This window comes from Galleria mellonella, unplaced genomic scaffold (assembly GCF_026898425.1).
Source record: "Galleria mellonella isolate WM207_F2 unplaced genomic scaffold, CSIRO_AGI_GalMel_v1 utg905, whole genome shotgun sequence".
NCBI classification, from domain to species: Eukaryota; Metazoa; Arthropoda; class Insecta; order Lepidoptera; family Pyralidae; genus Galleria; species Galleria mellonella.
In genome coordinates, this window is record NW_026442174.1 from 2,421,076 (window position 1) to 2,443,051 (window position 21,976).

At 31.9% G+C, this 21,976-nt stretch overlaps 1 non-coding gene across 1 annotated transcript; it reads right to left on the bottom strand.

Moving 5' to 3' along the window:
- Window positions 1-447: 447 nt before the first annotated feature.
- Trnav-uac (transfer RNA valine (anticodon UAC)) lies at window positions 448-520 on the bottom strand. The gene has a single exon. It is a non-coding gene; the product is annotated as a tRNA-Val (tRNA).
- Between the last annotated feature and the right edge of the window lie 21,456 nt (window positions 521-21,976).

Here is a 21,976-nt window from a genome sequence, read left to right on the forward strand (position 1 = left end):
TTTTAGTATTCTGTCAATTTTCATTTTTTTTTCTATTAAATACAATGCTTCAAGTAGTTAATATGTCTTACTGCTTTAGAGACTTCTACGAATATTTATTTTATTATTTATATAATTTTTTACACATACTAGCTATATTTTGCTGTTTTGCTCATGTAAAATAGCATAAAAGTATCCCGTTAATTAAGAGAATAATTTCTCTTGTCAAACTCCAATCAAATTTAATTATAGCAGAGTATCAAAGTTCTTTACGTACCTACTTTTACATTTATATTAAAAAGAAAAAGTCAATTTACAAATCATTTAATTTTTCAATTATACATATTTATTTATATATATTCTCTAAGTATAATTATTTTTGTATAATTAATTAAGTATACAAATTCTAGTTATACTTCATTATATATTCTCTTTATGAAAATAATATATAATAAAAATAAAAACTAATGATTCCGGCCAGGATCGAACTGGCGGCCTTCTGCGTGTAAAGCAGATGTGATAACCACTACACCACGGAACCACTTACAAATGTCTTCTAATTATCATAATCCTTGCTTATAACATTATACAACAAAAGTGAAAGTGTATCTGTTATCTCTTAGCACCTTGACGACACAACCAATCATTATTAAATTTGATATACACATTACATTTAGAATAGAAACAGAAATACTACATTAAACTCTGATCAACCAACGTATTTCAGTCACACTGATGAATTGATGGTAGCTCCGCAAAGAAAACCGGTAGCTTCAATCATCACAGTCATCATCATGTGACCAGTATAAAAATAATTGATCCCATATCAATTTCAAAATATATCAGTAGGCATATCAATTTACATACAATGTCAATTTCAAAATTAATTAATAAAATCGATTCATAATTAGCGAATGCGTCACGTAACATTATACACTTTTAAAAATCCCTTAAAAACTATACCTCAATTTTATCATAATTAGGTAATTATAACTATTTTCATAAAGTATTTTCTAAAATATTATTTATTTAACTTTTTATTGCACCAGAAACATAAAAATGTACAATGACATATAAATAATTCAAATGAAATACAATAGCATAAAGTTTAAATTAAAATATATAAATAAAGGTACAAATAAAAAAAGAAGAACGTTGAAAGAAATATTTGTTTCCGTAAAAAAATATTATAAATTATTTGCAATGATCAAAATGTTTTGCGTGAATCACACATGTGGACCGAGGACTCTATTAACAATAGATAGAGACAGTTTGCAAAGCATCGAATTTTCTCTTTTCCCTGTAATAGGTATTTATGGTGCACGTACAATAACCCATTAGTGTGGGTCGCACAATGTTTTGTGTTTACGCCACTGCCCGTTAAGAACGGCTTTCGACATTGATCTAAATCAATTAGAAGAGCCATTTATTCTTAACCATTCTCCATTATCAAATATTATGAATCTAGGTATTTTTATATTCAAGTGTTTAAACTGCATTTAAAGAATAACCATTTTTAAACTGTTTTTTTATGAAGTAAAAATGGAATTAAAACCCGTGCGCTATCGGTATATGCTGGCAAGGTACCAGTGGATGATAATAAGTTGGAATGAAATCAGGCTAATTGGCACATAATGACAAAATCACAAAAATTTAACCACGATGGTTTCCAAGATCCCGCGTAGAGGTCGAGCAGAAAAGGTGCCTTGTCATTGACGGAGCCAACTCCTAACAAAAGGCAACTCGAATTCCACTCAAATGCAATCACTTGTACAAAATATCAAATTTTCTCTATTACCAAATTTTACATTACAAATAAAAATTTTAAATGTAAATTATATTCGAATGTAATTTAGAGGCTACATATTGGTTGTCTAGAAGAGATTGCTTAGCGATAAGGTCGCCTTTCGTGTTACATCTCATTAAAATTTACTATATTTATTATTTTTATAAATGATGCAATAAATTGTAAATAAATAAATATTTTTTATATAATTTTTAAATAGTTCCAGTACAAGTATATATTCTATTTCCTTGTGCTGTTACCCATAAAAGTCGGATCCTATTATACTCTAACTGGTGCAACTACTTGCAAAGAGTGTCTAAGTTTCTCCATTACCAAATATTAGATTACGAATCAATGTATTTTTCTACGCAAGTGCAATTTGAACCTACCTACTTTCTTCACGTATATTAACCGTATTGTAGCCTATTTTATCTACTTTCCCTGCTCATGGAAAGAGAGGAATTAATAGGCATTAATAATTTACAGCGATGTTCAAAAATTTCTGGTTTGGGTTCAGCTAATATAGTTATATATATATATATATATATATATATATATATATATATATATATATATATATATATATATATATATATATATATATATATATATATATATATATATATACGGCAGATTTTGGGTACTTTTTTAGAAATTTACACGTTTCTAATATATACACACAAAGTACTGAGAATTTTAAAATGCTGTTTACAGCTTTTAGTTCATTTTTTATTTGTAAGTATACGGATACTTTTTATCCAATGTAAGTAATTAATTACCTGCAAAGAATGTCAAAATTTCTCCATTACCAAATATTAAAGTACAAATCAATATATTTTTCTATTTAATTACAATTTAAAGAGTACCCATTAATTTATTTTGTTGTCACATACGAATAAAGACTATTTAATTAAATCTATTTCCATGTTGCCCATAAAAGTCGGATCCTATTATACTCTAGCTTGTGTAATTACTTGCACAGAATGTCGAAGTTTCTCCATTACTAAATATTGGATTACAAATCTACATTATACTTGTAATAGATTTTGTACTTACGTATAAGTAAAAAGGTATATTTTTTAGTCGGTAATAAGTAAAATTACAAACAAATATGCGTAGTAATAAATATGTTTTTATATAATTTGATTTAATATACTAACATACGAATTTCATATCCGTAAATGAAAAATATATAAATAAAAATTATATAAATAATTATAATTTTGCCCTGTAAAGAAAACAATTTCAATCCTTAGAAAATTTATACAATACCAATATGGAAATAAACGGAGTTAATCCAATCGAAGGCCCAAATAATAATTGGTAAAGATATTAAGAATCATACACTTATACATACAAAAAATACAAACCATAGACATAGTACAATATAAAGAAATAAACTGAGACTCCCCTTTTAAATAATTGAGAAGTACATGAAATCATTCAATACATTTGGATTCACAATTCAATCACAAAAAAAGATCAATTAAATGAAATTTGAAAATTATATAAAAAAAAATGTATTTGTATCATTTTTGTACAGCAGCAAAGACAAGAACAGTAATCGCTCACTTTTTGTTTTTCTTTTACAAACAAAAGAGGTTTGCTCAATGCAGGCAAAACACGCCTCGGGCGATGCTTTATACAGCAACCGAACTAATTTGACCCCTCTACTCATGTTCCAAGTTAACTTGACGACTGCGAAGACTAAAAATTCTAATGCGCCACGGTCTTTTTAAACTGGACACTTCACACACATCTTACAGTCGGAGACAAAATGTGAACTGTTTTCATACAGACCTCTGGTGTCGTTTTATACGTCTGCATGTTTTCAGTGCAAGTCTTTTGATCGTTGTTTTCATTTGTCTTGTTCTTTTTTGATCTCTTAAACCTGCATAAGACACAATAACATGGATGTTTCTGTAGACAATCATTTCATTTATTTAAGAATTGCAGATACCTTTGAAAAACATTTAAGGGAATATTGATTATAAGTAACATTTTCTATATATTTTTTTTTATATACAACTTAGAATGGCAAACGAGCTGATGACCCACCTGATGGAAAGCGGTAACCGTCGCCTATAGACATGCTACACATTGTATATGTCCATAATATTGGATATATACCGTTTCGCCCATGATGTCCCCCATGTGTTGCTATTCCTGAGGACTCAGGTGTTATTCCTCTAAACCCTATAAATTCATTACCATATCCCACCCTTCAAACCGAAACGCACCCATGTAAACAAAACTGCTTCACAGTAGAAACACGAATGGAATAGAAGTGCCCAAGCAAACGACTTTAGCACAAAGTCTCCCTCTGGTAAAAGTTAATCTTAAGTATACCTAGTAAACTGTTAAATCCGCCAAATGTACATAGAATTTTACTGTGCATTAAAGTTTAAATAAATAAATAAACTGGCTGTGCCCACGACGTCATCTGCTTAACCAGGATAATAAGGAGTATATGTACTTCTTCGTTCCACACATTATCTGCATGCCAAATTCCATAAAGATCGGTTAATTCGTAAATGCCAAAATATCAAAGAAATAATCGCGATTTCACATTTATAAAACTAGTAAAGTTGCATAAATTGCGTTTTATTGTAATTACAGACTTGTAAGATGCCTAATCTTACTTAATGGTCGAGGGATGGGCAGCAACGTCCCTCCTAAAACATCAAAATAAGCCTAACTGCGGTTGCCCATCCGCCTATCAATCGTGGCAACTACTGACAAAACCCTCATTATGGGGGTGGCCTATGTTAAGCAGTGGACAATTAACGGCTGAAATGATGATGATGATGATATGTTATCACGCCAAGATAACTATTTTGCTTCAAAAATTCAACTTTGGTAATATTCTACATGAATACTGGAATTAATCAAATCCTAATATCCGATTTCATATTTGAAATTTTAGCCGAGAATAATTAATTATATATTTCTATTAGAAACCCACTTGCGTGTTATTTTAATTTATTTGATAAGATTATAAAATACTAGCTTTTAACCGTGTCAAAATGTGTGTGTCCATGTGTTTAAAGCAGAAATATACTAATTAAAAATAAATATTAAATTAAATTAATTAAAGGCTTTAAGCTCACCATTTGTACAAAGTTTTATTATGCAATAAAGAATAAATAAATAAGACCGACTTTTGTACCTTTATGTATATATTTTAATTTGTATATTATACTACTGTATTTCACTTGAATTGTTTAATTGTCATTGTATATTTTTTTTTATATTTCTGGTGCAATAAAGAGTTAAACAGATAGCTAATGTCTTTTTTCATTCCATATAATACCTATATACAAAAAAACGAATTCGCTTTCATGTTTATGATATTGATAAGGATTAATTTTGTTTCAATAGTGAAATCAAAAATATAAAGTTGTGTTATAATCTGAAGCGACAAGCACTGAAGATCCGTCATAAAGTATACGAGGATTATAGAATAAATTCCAGTGTACATACATACTAAGAACACATGATTTACATCAACTTCCAAGAAAAACTTAATCCATACGAGTGAAGGAAGGGGACCGTCGAAACTTACGCCATCTGTTGGCCGCGATAGTTGCGAGCCATTCCTCACGTTTGATTTATAAACGTGAGAGTTACACTTCAAGTCGAGCGCACTGAGAGGTGGCTTGGTATAAAACATAAGCGATCAGTGATTTATTATATTGACTTATATTTTTTTTTTCTAAAACATACAGTAATAACAACAAGTTAATAACAAATGTTAGCAAAGACGAATTTATCTCTAAAAGAGATTTCTTCCAGTCAACCTAACACAGTGGCGTAGGAAGTAGTGAGTGGGCAGCAGTAGTGCTAAACAGTAACTAATATAAATATTTACATAAATTACAAATCATTATAAATACAATGTTCCAAAACCTAAAAAATATCTGAAACACAGTTATGTAATCCTACTTCTATTCTAAATACAAAAAATTATGAGAACGGATTTACATTTGTTACTTTTTCATATAAAACTACTGAATTTATTTGAATGAAATTTGGTACACTGGTACATAAGTTAGAACCTTATTTATAATACTTTATTATAAAGATTAATTCAGGCGAAACAACGAGGTACAGTTCGCTCAATCATTTACTTATACACAATTGTCAACAGTAGTAATTCATGGCACGAGTATGTTTATTTTTTATACAACTTGGAATGACAATCAAGCTGACAGCCTCCTTGATAAAAAGTAGTAATTATGGCGTCCAAATATGAGCAGCACCATGGATAAGATAAAATATACCACTGTAACATGATAGCCATACTCGTATATGCTGCTATTATTGCGAACTAAGGAGTTAATCTTGTGGCCTGTAATACTCAGTAGTTGCCACGTTTGGCAGGCGAGTTGGCAACCTTTATTATCATCATTAAAATGTATAAAATCTGTCTTAAAGTAACACCGCTTAATCTAGACATCGTTTGTCACGTATTTTTATACATGTAATATTGTCATTATAGGTAATCTTATTCTGTTAGTAAATAATATTCTTTATGCTTCACAACATACGACTGAAATCTATGTGGCATAAAAAGTAAGCGATTAGCGGTATAACGATATTTTATAAGCGATATAAAAATACGAATAAAAAATTAAATATAATGTCTACCTCACAATGATTGGATACCTGTCTTCATCTACAAACTTTACCCCCATGCATTTAAGTTAAGTCAAACATTTATTTGCACAAACATAGATTACATAAATCACATGATATTTTATATAAAAAGGGTAAAGATCGCTATGTTCCACCGTTACTCTTCACCATTTTGGTGAAAGGTTTTATAAATATTAAATACAATACTAATAATTAATTTAGAAAACATAAATCCAATTATTATGTATTGTTAAAATTAGGCATTACAACAATTAATGCTATAGTCATGAAAAGTGATAAGTTAAACAACAAATACACTAAAATTAATAAAAATACAATTTAAATTCATTTTATGTCAAGTAATAGAAAATTGTAACAAATATATTAAAGATTCCTTTTTATAGATTCTTATAAGAATGTAGAATCTACATTGTTTCTCGTATATGAATCTATAAATTATTATCCCTTGATTCATATACAAAAAAGACCAAATTAATTATTATAATAATAAAAAATAGTGATATATAAGACGAATATTTTTTTTATTTTTTAAACTATTAAAGTATCCAAATTCAACTTAAACTCAAAATAGAAAAAATCCCATCAAGTGAAAAATACACCTGTGTAATTCGTGTCTGTATCTACACAGGTAACCATTTTGTTTATAACCTTATATCTATATTAAATGTGAATATGCAATAAAGCTTTTACAAACAAACAAATTGCCATATGTTCCCAGCACAGAATGTGCCACCCCTTCCTTTCCTTGGGTATCTTAAAAGGCAACTAAGGAAACTTAATGGTCGGAGATATGAGCAGCAACGTCCCTTTTAAAACATCGCTAAAGCCTAACTGCGGTTGATAACCCACCTCCCGAACACAGCAACTACTGGCAAAACCCCCTTATGGGAGAAGCCTATATTCAGCAGAGGACAGTCAAGGACGAATATAATAATATGGTATACACTTGTATACCATATCATATATTTGTATTTTTAATTTAAGAACTATTTATTATTTTCTCTTTTGTTAAATGCAAAGCAAAATGGCGGTGTTATTTTGTATTAAAACAAGCAAATCACGTGATACAATCTTAAGACCAAACCTAACTACGCGGAGTGTTGCTCGCTGCTCCTAAGTTTGTCGGAGATACGGGGCATGCATAACAATTAGATGCTAGTTAGGTCACGTACTACAAAACTCTAATAGTTTCACGAAAATTAGAGTGTGTCTTCTAAAAGTTTCCCCTTCATCCAACGGTTAGTGGAGCTAACCCGGATTTCGTATAAACTTAGGGACACCGTAACGTGTTGGTATTTAAGAAAAGTGATTCAGTGTAGTCCCGGCAAAGAATTCGCCACTCTTTTCTTTCCGGTAGATGTCGTAAAAGAAAGACAACTAGAGAGAATTTAAATGTTAAATTGTCTTAAAACATTACCAAAGCCTAATTGCAGTTGCCAACCTGCCTGCCAAGCATGGCAACTACTGGCAAAAACCTGCAAGGTGAAGGCCAGTGTTCAGCAGTGGACAGTTAGTGGCTAATATTGTATATAGCATAGATTGACATAGGATGTTCACTAATTAGTAAATAATATATTAATCCGAGGATATCCGCAAAAAAAGTAACTGATATAGCCCGAAGAAGCAAGCTGAAGTGGCAATGGGTTGGTCACATAGGTCGAAGAACCGATGGGGAAGAAAGGTTCTTGAATAGCGGCTTTGTACGAGCAAATGCAATATAGGACGACCACCCACTATATAATATATATCTATTATATAATGGGACACTATATTAATATCACCATCATTATCTTAGCCATTATCTGTCTACTGCTGAACACAGATCCCCCATAGACTACCATATGGAACAATCCTGATCCACCTATTTTTTTTTGTTGGGTGAAAATGGAATGGTAACCCCGCCTACGCCAACGGAATACGCTGGCGGAGCACCAGTGAAGGGTGATAGATGAGAATGAAAAACAGGCCAGTTAGCCCATCATGATGAATTCATCAAGAATTAACCATGATAGTTTCCAGGGGGATCCGCGAGGAGGTCGACCTGTTTAGGTATATTATATCCCTTCCCCCCCCCCCCTAATTCCCTATTACTACTTATCATCTATGTATTTTCGCAAGCAATCTTAAAATGTTAAGAAGGTATACTGTACTTGTACATGATGATTGTATAAAACGCGAGCGCTAACATTCGAGGTTCTTAATGTAATGGACGTTAGAAACTTGGAATATACGCAGCACTAACAGAACAGGAGAAACTTTATAGAGGGTTAACTTAACTTTGATAAATACTGTGAAGAATTTACGCGAACACACTTACCTAATAGAATTCTGCACAACCCTACTTCTGAAACTTGAAGCTGTTAAGTTTTTACTTAAGATACTTACTTATTATTATTGTTTATATGTTGCAACGAATATGGCATACCTATTTTTATATCAAATGCATCATTCTGATTTTGAAATATTTCAGTAGTCAAAATAATTGTTAGCAGTTTAGAAAACAGAAAATTTGCTTTTGAAAATAAGGGAGTATTTCCCAACAAGCGGGGAAAATTGAATTTTACTTGCCAAACACAAAATCTGTGTGTAATACAAGAAACGTACAAACTTCGCCACATGCTCACTCTTTCGGAAATTAAAAACAGGGCTTTTGAAGTTTTAAAGGGAAAAGTTCGCTAACTTAATGCCTACATTTTAAGTAGGTGTATATTACAAGGTTTAGGTACTGTGAAAGTAATTCTATTTAATTATATGAAGATTATTATGAATTCTTTACTTAACTTTAAACTTTTTTAATGCAATAATTATAATAGATAGAGCATCGAGCCTCAAAAACAGGTCAACTTTTTGTCAAATTAGTTGACTCGTTTCTTTTATTAAAGGTGTATATATATATAACTTACTCTATATATATATATATATATATATACTTATATATATATATATATAGAGTAAGTATATATATATATATATATATATATATATATATATATATATATATATATATATATATATATATATATATATGTTTTAAGAGGGACGCTGCTGCCTGTCCCTCGCCCTCCCGTAGTCGCCTTTTACGACACCAACGGAAAAGCAAGAGGTGGTCCTTTCTATGCCGGTACCTCCCCATTAAAATTATCACGCCTACCAAATAATGGAACTACACGTAGTAATTTCACTTCTTTAAAATTTGTTGAATGAATTGGATTTAGGGCGAGTTCAGTTTATAGGTTTATCAACTTATAAGAAGAAAAAGACAATCTATTAGCTTTAGGACTAATTCCCTTAAGGTCCTTTTCCTTTTAAATATTCCTTTTAATTTCCGTTGGTTTACCTGTCGCACCTGCACTTGGTTAGTGAAAATAAATAGCACAAACAGGGTTACCATTCCATTTAAAAAAGTTTTAAGTAACATGACCTTTATAAGACCTACCATTTTCAGGGTCATTTCTCAGTAAAATAGGTACTGAGAAAACTGGTTTCCGTAGACATAATGTAGCCCGACCCGTGGACTAGTGGTCGGCTCGTGGAACGACAGGAGATTTGCTCGACTGTCTTGATGGATGAGGACAGAATTCGGTCTAGTTACAATTGGGACAATTATCATTTGGCACTCTTAATTTATTAATAGACAAAGTCGTGACCGAGACCTAAAAGTCGGTTTACTATCGACTTTTAAATCTCAATTATCGTGATTTGAACTTAAGCCAGGCCTGCGATATTTGGAACATCGTTGTTGGACTGACGTTTTTTCTATGAAAATATGTTACCACAACCATATAATGCTTAAACCGTTTCACTAATATAAGGCCTGTGCCAATTCTTATTACTGAACTTATCGTTTTCCACGGCGTTGTCCGCTTCTATGTAGTTCCCTTATATTATTCCCGTTGGAACTCTTCATGAATCCGGTCTCATATTGTATTATATACTTAAATGATAACTACGTACCTATATATGTATACGTATTTATCATTTTATATGTGATTCTTTAGATTGATATAACTTTTTAATTTATAAACCGATTGAAATAAAACAAGCATTAAATGTTAAGTGAAGAAACCGCAAGACATTAGTGAAAACAGCATTTAAATCAATTAATCCATTTCTGAGATAAGCGTGCATACAAATAGACATACAGACAAATGGACAAACAAACAAAAATTCTAAATATCATTGTTTGGGTTTTATTGCGTTCACACTTCCATGTACAGACAGCGACCAGTAAGGATTTTTATTATATGTATTGATTACTTGCTTCATGACTTGAAATACAAGAGTTAACTGATATCTCTAACTCTCCTACTAAGATTACGCTTTACAGCATATTACACTGCATAACATATTTATATTTGTTTTTTGTATATTAACATATTTCGACGAACAGACATTTCGGCGAAAATGTCGAAAACGGAAATTAATCGGAAAAAGAAATATTTACATCCGATTTTCAAGATACGTTAAGTACAATATATTCTTGATCTATTTTTGCATCTTCTCAACTTCAAAAAAGGAGGTTTTCAATTCGGTTGTATTTTTTGTTTGTTTCCTCATAAGTCCGTCATTTATAAAACACCGAATTGGAAAATTCTTATTTTTATCTGAAATAACATATGTATTTCTTCCACGAATACTCAGGTTATGGAATGAGCTCCCTGTCGAGGTTTTCCCAAAAAACTACAGCATGGGATTCTTCAAAAGGGAGATAAAGAGGTTTCTTCAGGGTCGGCAACGCGCGCGTAATACCTCTGGTAATGCAGACGTTCATAGGCTACAGTAGCTTACCATCAAGTGGGCCGTATGCTTGTTTGCCACCTCAATGGTATAAAAAAAAAACTTGTTTTAGCACGATATAATTACTTTTTTTTAACGTAATCCCAAAATGTTACATAGAAAGTACCAAATGAGAAATGGCAAAATAGTACTACACTGTCCTACAACTTAAGGGTTTGACTGTACGTGAGTAGAATAACATAAATGTCCCCTAAATAGTATAAGCTACACTTAGCCCAAGTAATAGTCACTAAAAACCTTAAATAAAGTAGACATTCTACGCAATTCCATTAAAGTTTATCCATACAACGGTTCCGAAAAATATTTAAATGCACGATTAAGAATCTGCTGATTTACTTTCTTAAATTGAAATCCAGTCATTCCAGAACTTTATAGAAAAAAAAGTTTTTTGTATTACATTATATATTATAAGTAATAAATTAAAATATGTACCTTTATCTGAGATATCTGCTCAGATATTATAAATGTGAATGTGGGTTTGTTTGTTTGTTACATCTTCGCTTTTTAACAACTTAAGTAATCGCCATGAAATTTAATACATATGTACTATATAAGATGAACAACCGCTGACGTGATGATGATGATGGGATAAAGAAGGACATAAGCTGCTTTTTAGCCCGTTAAAAGAGTATATCTCAGCTACACCAACGAAGTCGGGTGTAAAACATATTGAACTTGTTTTACACGCAAAAACTACTAAACTGAGGGAAACTTTGTACAAAGGTCGTTTGCTTGGGCACCTTTATCCCATTCGTGTTTCTACTGTAAAACAGTTGTTTGCATGGCTGTGTTTCGGTTTGAAGGGTGGGATATGGCAGTGAATTTACAGGGTACAGAGGAATAGCACCTGAGTCCACAATAGAGGAAACGCATAAGGGGTATCATAGGCGAAACAGTATACTTTGTTGTCCATGATTACCACTATTACCTGCTCATGTTTAAAAGCGACGGTTACCACTTTCCATCAGGTGGGGCGTCACCTTGTTTGCCATTCTAAGTTGCATAAAAAAACTGGTCTGTACTTGGTTATACATTTGTTCCAGAATTACCAGGCCCTCACCCAAGTTGTTTAAAATTAAAGAATGAATGAAATTATAATAATGACAAATGATGAATGATAGCTGATTACTGAATGAAATTAGTGAGTGTGAGGTAGTGTTATGTATTATGCAATGTATTGTTTTTTTTAATGGATGACAATGGAATGGCAACCGCGCCTGCGCTAACATTGTACGCTGGCGGGGCACCAGTGAGAGATGATAGCTGAGAATAAAAAGGCAAGTCAGTTAGCTCATCGTGATAAATACACCTGGAATTCACCACGATAGTTTCAAGAGAGAATCAAGTGGAGGTCGACCTAAAAGGATATATTACTAGCAAGATATAGCTAGTAATGGGACTGACAGTCCGCATTACTAACAATCCCTTCCCCCCCCTCATCTTCCCCTTCCCTATGCAATGTACTCGTACATATGTATCGTTTTAAACATATATGAGAGATAAAGGAGCATTTTGCTGATAGGTTAAGCCAATAAACTAATTCAATGGGCTTGCCTCCTGCCACAATTACTAATTTGCTTTCACTGGTGAGTAGTCAAATACCAACCGACTAAATTGAATAAACTCTATCATATATAGAAACTAGTGGGGTTGGGTAATATCTATATATTTTGGTTACAATAGCTATATTGTTTTTTATACAACTTAGAATGGCAAACAAGCTGACGGCCTACCTGATGATGGAAAGTAGTAACCGTCATCTATAGACATGAACAGTACCATGGACATAACAGAGTATACTATTTCGCCCACGATACTTCCCATGCGTTGCCATTCCTGAGGACTCAGGTGTTATTCCTCTGTACCCTGTAAATTCACGCCATATCCCACCCTTCAAACCGAAACACAGCCAAGCAAACACAACTGCTTCACGGTAGAAACACGAATGGGACAGAGTTACCCAAGCAATCTACTTTTGTACAAAGTCTCCCTCTGGTATCTATACGAGTATACAGGTCCAATAATTCTAATATATTAAAAGTATAATATAGTTAATGACAAAATAGATATATTTTAAATTTTGTTCAAAATTTTTAAGTTTGTAAAATAAACCTATGGCTCACTACACGTTTTGGGATACTGTAAGTCTGGTAATTTATAAAGAAATAAATAAATAAATAGGAAGTCTGTTATCCGAAAAATAATAAATAATAATAACAGATTTTTAACATATTGGAAAATAGATATCCGACCAATATGGGCGATATCGAAATAGATGATGACCTTTTTTCCGATATTTAAATATTTGAATTCCAGAGGAACCCAATATATAAATATCAGATCGGTACAATTTAGCTGTATTCTGCGACTATGCCCGCATGAATTAGTATACAAAGTATCCTGTGTTTCGTTCCGTTTCTATATCCTGTATCCATTCAGTAGTGTTCGTGTGAAAGAGTAACAAACATTAAATTTTTAATATTAATAGGATTTATTAATATAAACCAATACACTGTCTCCTTCAGATAGTTACACGTTCGATCCCTGCAAAATACAAATATTTATATCCAATACTATCGCCCCACTTCGGCTTTACATGTTTTTTTTTTTTTTTTTTTATTTAAATACAGCCCAACTTAAAATTAATACAACAGTTATTTGCTGATAATGTATTCTTTTCCATGTGAAAGAATTTTTAAAATCTATTAAGTATTTTTTAATACAAACAAGAATCTTCATAACCTTTAGACATTCAGAAACTCGACTGTGAAAACTGCATCCAATTTATTGCAGTTTATTCCAGCATGACGTTATCGTCATGTTGAAATAAACAAACATAAAATCCAAAAAAATATTATTTTGACTTCAATTGCTCTGATTAAATTAAGATTTTTTTAAAAATCTCCTATATTTAGGACTAGTAATAATTTTATTATATGTATATAAATCAGAAGCATCCAATTCCACACGAATTATAATAGTGGTTAAAATTCATAAATGAGCCTTATTAAAAAGAGCTTACAGTTTATTATCGAGGCACTCGAACGTAATGTTTTTGTATTGTATATCCTGAACTATACTAGTGGCTAGTATTAATAAAATCGCGGTTAGATACCCCCATAGGAATTGTTTCGACAAATTGGGATTAAGGAATTTAATATAAATCCCGGGTGAAAAGGGGTTGCTTGCTACCCTCATGATTACTATAGTCTTGAGTGACTAAAATGGCGCTTATTCTCTTAAACAAATTCTTAAAATATTTCCAAACAAAAAAAAAGTGAATTCGATTGTAATAAAATTAATAAAGCAGAAAGACGGATGAATGGGTTAATGTTTGTTACCTTCTCATACGAAAACTGCTGAAAAAATTTGATTAAAATTTTATACGTAGATAGGTTATATTCTAACTGTTAAGTTTTGTTTTTACACGAATCAATACATAAAGTATTCTTTGTGCTAACATACCATTTAGGCGGGCGGAGCCGCGAAATACAGCTAGTTAAGTATATATGTATGTAATAATATTAAGTATATATGTGTATAAAAAATTTCAAATAGTACGTTAAATATTTACATACATATTAAATATATTAAGTATTTACATACTTGTAGTACATTTACGATCTGATTATTCTATGTCAGTATTATTAAATTACATTTTAATTTATAAATTACAATAACGAAACAAATTTGAAAATTCTAATTTACAATTGTGACAGATGTTTTCCAATATATACATTTTAGCGGCGCCCACAGTAAATACCTACTAAGAGCACCGAATTAAAACAATTTCTTTGTGAAACTTTAGTAGCCGTTTATTTTATTCCAGACATTACACAAAACCCTAACTTTGATAATGAAAAACATATCATTTGATTATTTTTGTTAGAAAATAACAATAAAACGAATTTACTATCCAACGTTACAAAATGGTCCATTTTCTATTTTTTCATTGAAATTGCATCATTTTCTATTCAATTTAATATTTTGGATATATAAAAAATGTGCTATTAAAAAAAATTGCTGATTAGATGATTTTAACCATTGGATTTAAAACCGTACAAAATTTCGTTCCAAGTCACTACATAGTATAAAACAAAATCACTGTAGCTGTCAGTCCGTCTCTGTGTATACTATATCTTTAAAACTACGCAATGAATTTTTATATGGTCTTTTTTAATATATAGACTGATTCAATAGGAAGGGTTATATGTATGTTATAATACATGCATATGTATAATACATGCATATGCATATGTATGTTATAATATACTAGAGAAATACTGATAATTTTAGAGGTTTCAAATGTGATATGATGTAATGTGTACCCGTGCGAAGCCGGGGCGAGTCGCTAGTAAACTATATAAATCATCATCATATCAGCTATCGACTGTCCACTGCTGAACATAGATATCCCCCAAGTTTTGTCTGTAATTGCCACGCTTGACAAACGGATTGGCAAATGCAGTTGGACTTTGGTGACGTTCTAAGAAAGAAACACTGCTGCCTAATCCTCAACAATTAAGTTCCATTAGTTGCCTTTTACGATACCCACGGGAAAGTAAGTGGTGACCTGTTCTATGCCGGGACCACACAACAAATACTTTTTTTTATACAACTTAGAATGGCAAACAAGCTGACGGCCCACCTAATGGAAAGTGGTAACCGTCGCCTATAAACATGATCAGTACCATGGACATAACAGAGTATACTGTTTCGCCCATGATACCCCCCATGCGTTGCCATTCCTGAGGACTCAGGTGTTATTCCTCTGTACCCAATAAATTCACGCCATATCCCACCCTTCAAACCGCATAACTAAATACAAATTTGTAAGTTCTACTAAGACGAACAGTTTTATTCAAACTTTTACATTTGTAAAGTATTTTACTGAACTAGGTATTAGTTTGCTGAAGTCCATATCGCCGATTAGTTGATTAAAGTTATTTTGCTTAATGGTAGCGGAATTATAAAAATATCTAATCAACTAAGTAGTGATTTGAAAAAGTGATTGTGATATTTACCAACTAATAAATATATATTTACCGTTATGCATCCATCCCATGTGTTCCCAACACATTCGACCTGAATTACCAAGACTTGCGCGTATAAATCCTGTCAAATCGAGCTGTCAAAAAGTAAAACTTTTAATTTAGACTTTGGATTCTCAAACACAGAATTGCGCCTTTCAAATGTAGGATTAATTTAGATTTTTAAATAGAGCTGAAGTACTGTCAGTAGTTTCAAATTCTCAAGAAAGCCTAAATTTTAATAAAATTTAAGGTTACACTTATTTAGAGCTTCATAATCCATATAATTGCTCAATATCAGATTAGACTGTGGTCAAACGCACACAATTTTATGAGCAATAATAAAAAAAGAATCACAAGTCTCACAATATAATAACTAACGCAACTTCGCTATTTATTAGAATAGAATAAAACAGAACAGGACAGAAAAAAAAACAGATTAGAACAGAACAGAATAGAATAGAAAACTCTTTATTCAAATAGACTTTCTTACAAACTCTTTTAAATCGTTATTTTTTATGATTGTATTGCTGGGTTCGGGATGTTGTTATCTGTTAAGAGGAACCCGCAAAAAACTCAACAGTTGCTCTTTTCAAAGTATTATGGTGCAAGATAATTTAACATTTGGATTAATAATGACTATAATTAGAATTCAGTATTTATATTTATTATTAAATGAAAAATAAATAAGCAAACAAGCAGACCAGCTCCCATTAGCAGCACCCATTCACAAGTATGACGGATGAGCCAACCATCATTGCACTTAACTCTATTTTAGATTGCTCAACGACCTGGTCTATTACACTACCACCAATCAAGGCCTTATAGTATGCATGACTAGCTTCAAGTTTTTTGAATAAATTATTCTATGGTATAAAAAAAACTTACATGTTGTACAATATCATAAATATTAAATGAAAAACAAATAGGATTACCATGTTTGTCATCCCTAATTTTGGCTCTCGCCTATCCAACGAGCAAGAGAGTATTCAGATTAAAAGATAAACTATCGCGTTCAATTTTCTTCAAGGCAACACTGGAGCACGTAATCGATGTTGTTTATAACTAAAGTTTGGCTCTAATTTACAAATACTGTCCAAATAATTGAGATACGTGTAGGCAGTTAGTGTAACAACTATACACTATACTGTGACCATAACAACCAATTAATGTCCTGCCTTGATGAGTGTACTTTTTCTGTACACATATGGTATGTATTTCACAAAAAAACCTGAACACAAGCCTCACCCTTGGGGAGTTTTGCCAGTAGTTGCCACGCTTGACAGGCGGATTGGCTAACGCAGGCTTGAAAAATACAGCCTAGGTTATTCTCTAATAATCTAGGTTTCTATAAGTGTAAGAATTTTTTAAATCGGTTAAGTCGTTTTTTTTTCAATTTACTCATTATAAATAAACACACAAAAATCAAATTCCTCTTTATAATATTAATTAAGATGCCTGAGTTGAGCTATGAAGCAAGAGACGAGACACTATATCTTTGCCTACCTCAAGGAATCTCGCATCATCATCGAAGAATCATCACCGTTATAACCCAATTCTCAGGGGGGAAAGGGATTGTTAGTAATGAAGACTAAGAATCCCATTGCTAGCAATATACCCAACCAAGTAGACCTCCTCGCGGTTCCTCCTGAAATCTATCATGATTAATTCTAGATGAATTCGTCATGATGGGCTAACTGGTCTGGTCTGCTAACCGATCACCCTTCACTGGTGCCCCGCAAGCGTATCCCGTTAGCGCAGACGGGGTTACCATTGTTCCAATAAAAAAAAATAAAAATAAAAACAATTTTCATCGATTGCTACACATATCCACTTGTATTATATATAATTGTGGTTTCCCTAATATTTTCACACAAAGTAAGACACCGCACCACTTGTCCCGCAGACTCTTCACTCTGTCGCATGGTAGCTCGCCTAACGCTGCGCTTACCTACATTAGATCACCCTCGAGAACCTTCCGTCTCTATCAGTTATCGTTATAAGTCTAACCTATTGCTTCTTGGCCATGTGGTCCCGGCATAGAATAGGCCACCCCTTCTTTTTCCGTCAAGGTCGTAAGACACGAATAAGAGAGCTTAATGCTCCAGAAATAGACAGCAGCGTCTCTGTTAAAACATCACTAAAATCTAACTATAGTTGCTAACCCATCTCCCAAACGTGGCAACTACTGGCAAAACCCCCATTTATGGGGGAAACCTTTATTTAACAGTTAACGGTTGATATACTGATATAGCGTAAATTTACTGCGTACGGAGGAATAACACCTGAGTCCTCAGGAATGGCAACGCATGGGGGGTATCATGGGCGAAACAGTATACTCTGTCATGTCCATGGTACTGCTCATGTCTATAGGCGAGGGTTACCACTTTTTATCAGGCGAGCCGTCAGCTTGTTTGGCATTCTAAGTTGTATAAAAAAAAAATACTGAAACTGAGAATATAAATATTGCGACTAAAAGGCATTAATTCAACAAAGAATAAACAAGATAATAAACACATTATTATTCAGATACATCATCTAGTAATGACTTTATTACAAGTTGACAAACAAATTTGCTCCATTTTATGACAATAAAGCCGCAACGTCAAAAATAACTGTTGTTTTGCTGTCTATTATATAAGTACAATAAGAATGTCTCCCACAGCACCCGAAGGCGGTATTATTTGATGCAGTCCTTACTTTATTTATTTTGCCTTTTATAAAAAGGACCCAATATTTGGTGTCAAATTTTTTGTTTTACTTTTTCTTTGGAATTTACATTTTTGCAAATGGTTTTATTAAAATAAATCTCTACTTTATTTTTACTAATATTATAAAAGTGAAAGGGAGTCTGTTTGTTCCCTCTTAGCGTCTTAAAGCTCGGCCAATTACTATGAAATTTGGTATACACGTACTATCTTCTCCATCCCATAGATTATTATTATCTTGAACTAATAATAAATAAATACTGTATATTTATATATAATACAAACCACCACAAATCACCAGAGTGAAACTTTGCACAAAAGTCATTTGCTTGGACACCTCTGTCCTATTCGTGTTTCTACCGTGAAACAGTTGTGTTTGCATGGCTGTGCTTCGGTTTGAAGAATGGGATATGGCAATAAATTTACAACATAGGGGGTATCATGAGCGAAACAGTATACTGTGGTATGTCCATGGTACTGCTCATGTCTGTAGGCGACGGTTACCACTTTCCATCAGGTGAGCCGTCAGCTTATTTGCCATTCTAAGTTGCATAAAATAAATACAAATGTACCTAGCTCTAAACGGTCATGTATGGAATATTTAAATTATTATCTTTAAGTATTATAAATGAAGTCTGACATAATATATTTTATTTAATATATAATTTTATATAATATTCACAATGACGGGCTCAAATTAACCAATAATTCAAGTATTTCTTGTGCTATTTATTAGTCTATAGTGACACCAATTTACGGTTCACGGTTTAAGACATTTATTTCTCTAAAGATTTGTACATAAATCACTTAAATGAGAAATTAAAAACTATGAACATGCACTTAATATCTACCGTTAGCGAGCGCAATTTATCGAACATCAACTAAAAATAAAACATCATGCGAAACTACCTTCATTTTATAAAAATCATACAACACAATGCGACCCAATACAGCAGGTTGTTTATAATGTAAAACGTATTGCAGGTGTTCATAGGCTACGGTAACCATTTACCATCAGGTGGGCCATATGCTTGTTTGCCACCTCAGCGGTATAAAAAAAACAATCAATTTATAATTGTAAAATCAACTTTTATTGAAAAAAAAACAATAATAACGAATCAATAAACTAATTAAAACTCTTTACTGTCCCCTTCATAGATCAATACAGATTAAAAAGATTACCAATATGTACACAAACAAAATAAATACTTAATTACTTAAACTTAATTACTTAAACTTAATTACTTAAACTTAATTACTTAAACTTAATTACTTAAACTTAATTACTTAAACTTAATTACTTAAACTTAATTACATAAAGGCGACAATGGGCGGCCTTATCGCTAAATAGCGATCTCTTCCAGGCAACCAATTGAGTTTTTTTTTTCTTCTTCTCAGCTGTAATTGTATTCCGAAAGGATGGTAGAATCTTAAAAAATTACCTTTCATAACATTTACTAAATTATATAATAATAATTTTTTATCTTTCTTATAAAATATCGTCAGTATAGGTGAATAAGTGAATAATTGGGAATTTGGTGAAATTCATCTTTTAGCATTTTCATGACACAAATAAAATTAGATACCTAAATTTTGTCGGACAAATATATTCATACCTTGTCTCCTTACTGAAATGTAAATATATTTCATTCCAAATTGATTAAAATAGATTAAAATAATATTTATTTATTTGAGTAGTTTAAAATAATATTACACAACAAAATGAAAATTAAGCAATTCCATAAATAAAGACAAAATAATTTAATAAATACTAAGATGATTTATGATCACTTGGGTAAGTATAGAGTGAGTTAATTAAAATAAGTAATTAAATTTTCTTCTACACTAAAAATTTGTTTTTGTATTTATACTCCACTAATTTCATCTCCTCCATCTATCTCTCCTGTTGTATGTGTGCTATTAAGTATGTGAATGAGGACAGGAGGAAGGGATTGTTAATGATACAAACTAGCAGTCCTATTACTAACATTTTACATGTCAGGTTGTTTTCCACGTGGTCCCCCCTGGAAACCGTCGTACTGAATCTCAGGTGTATTCACCACGAAGATCTAACTGACCTGCCTTTTCATTCTCACCTGTCATACCTTATTTGTGGCCCGCCAGTGTTTACCGTTAGCGCAGGCGGGATTGCTATTCCATTATCAACCATTAAAAAAAAGTATGCGTATGTTTATGTATATATATCTATATAATATTGCGCTACCTACCCTTTGTCTATTTTCTCAATGTCCTACCCAAAGGTTGACTGGAAGAGATTACTTATCGATAAGGCCGCCTTTGTATCACTTCTTATTAAAATTCACTGTATTTATTATTTTTTATTCAGTTCAATAAAGTGTAAAATAAATAATATTATAAATGTGAAATTATGATACGTAAACGAATTTTAATTAGAGATTGTGTCTCACAAAAAAACCGACTTCATTTATGACTAAAAACCAGTTATTTTCATCTAAAAACTAAACTACTAAATAGATTTTATAAAATTTCTAAACCGATTTTCATATAATTTCTATGAAACTAAACTAAAAGTATATCTCTTATTGATAAAAAAAAAGTATTTCACAAATCGGTTAATAGATGACGGAGTTTAAAGGTAACAGAGGTAACAATCATAAAAAATAATACAACTGAATTGATAGCCTCATCTCTTTCGAAGTCGGTTGATAAATAGAACCTTATATAAATAAAGAATTTTTATTTTTCATTTGCATACCGTTTAATTTTATTAATTAAGACATTAGAGTGATCAAACCCACTTAAACTAGACTAGTGTGACTTGATAAATTTTAATCAAAATCTTTTGGTTGTATTTGCATAGCCATCTAAACATCATGAAACCCTTAAATTTGCATCTAAATGAGCGTAAAATGACCGGGACCCTCATTATAGGGACCAGAAGAGAGCAAACCTTCATTCTTTTGTCTATGCCTTTGTGTGGTGGCCATTTTGTTGTGTCCGCCATTTTACGCCGCAAAGATTTGTTTATGAAAAAT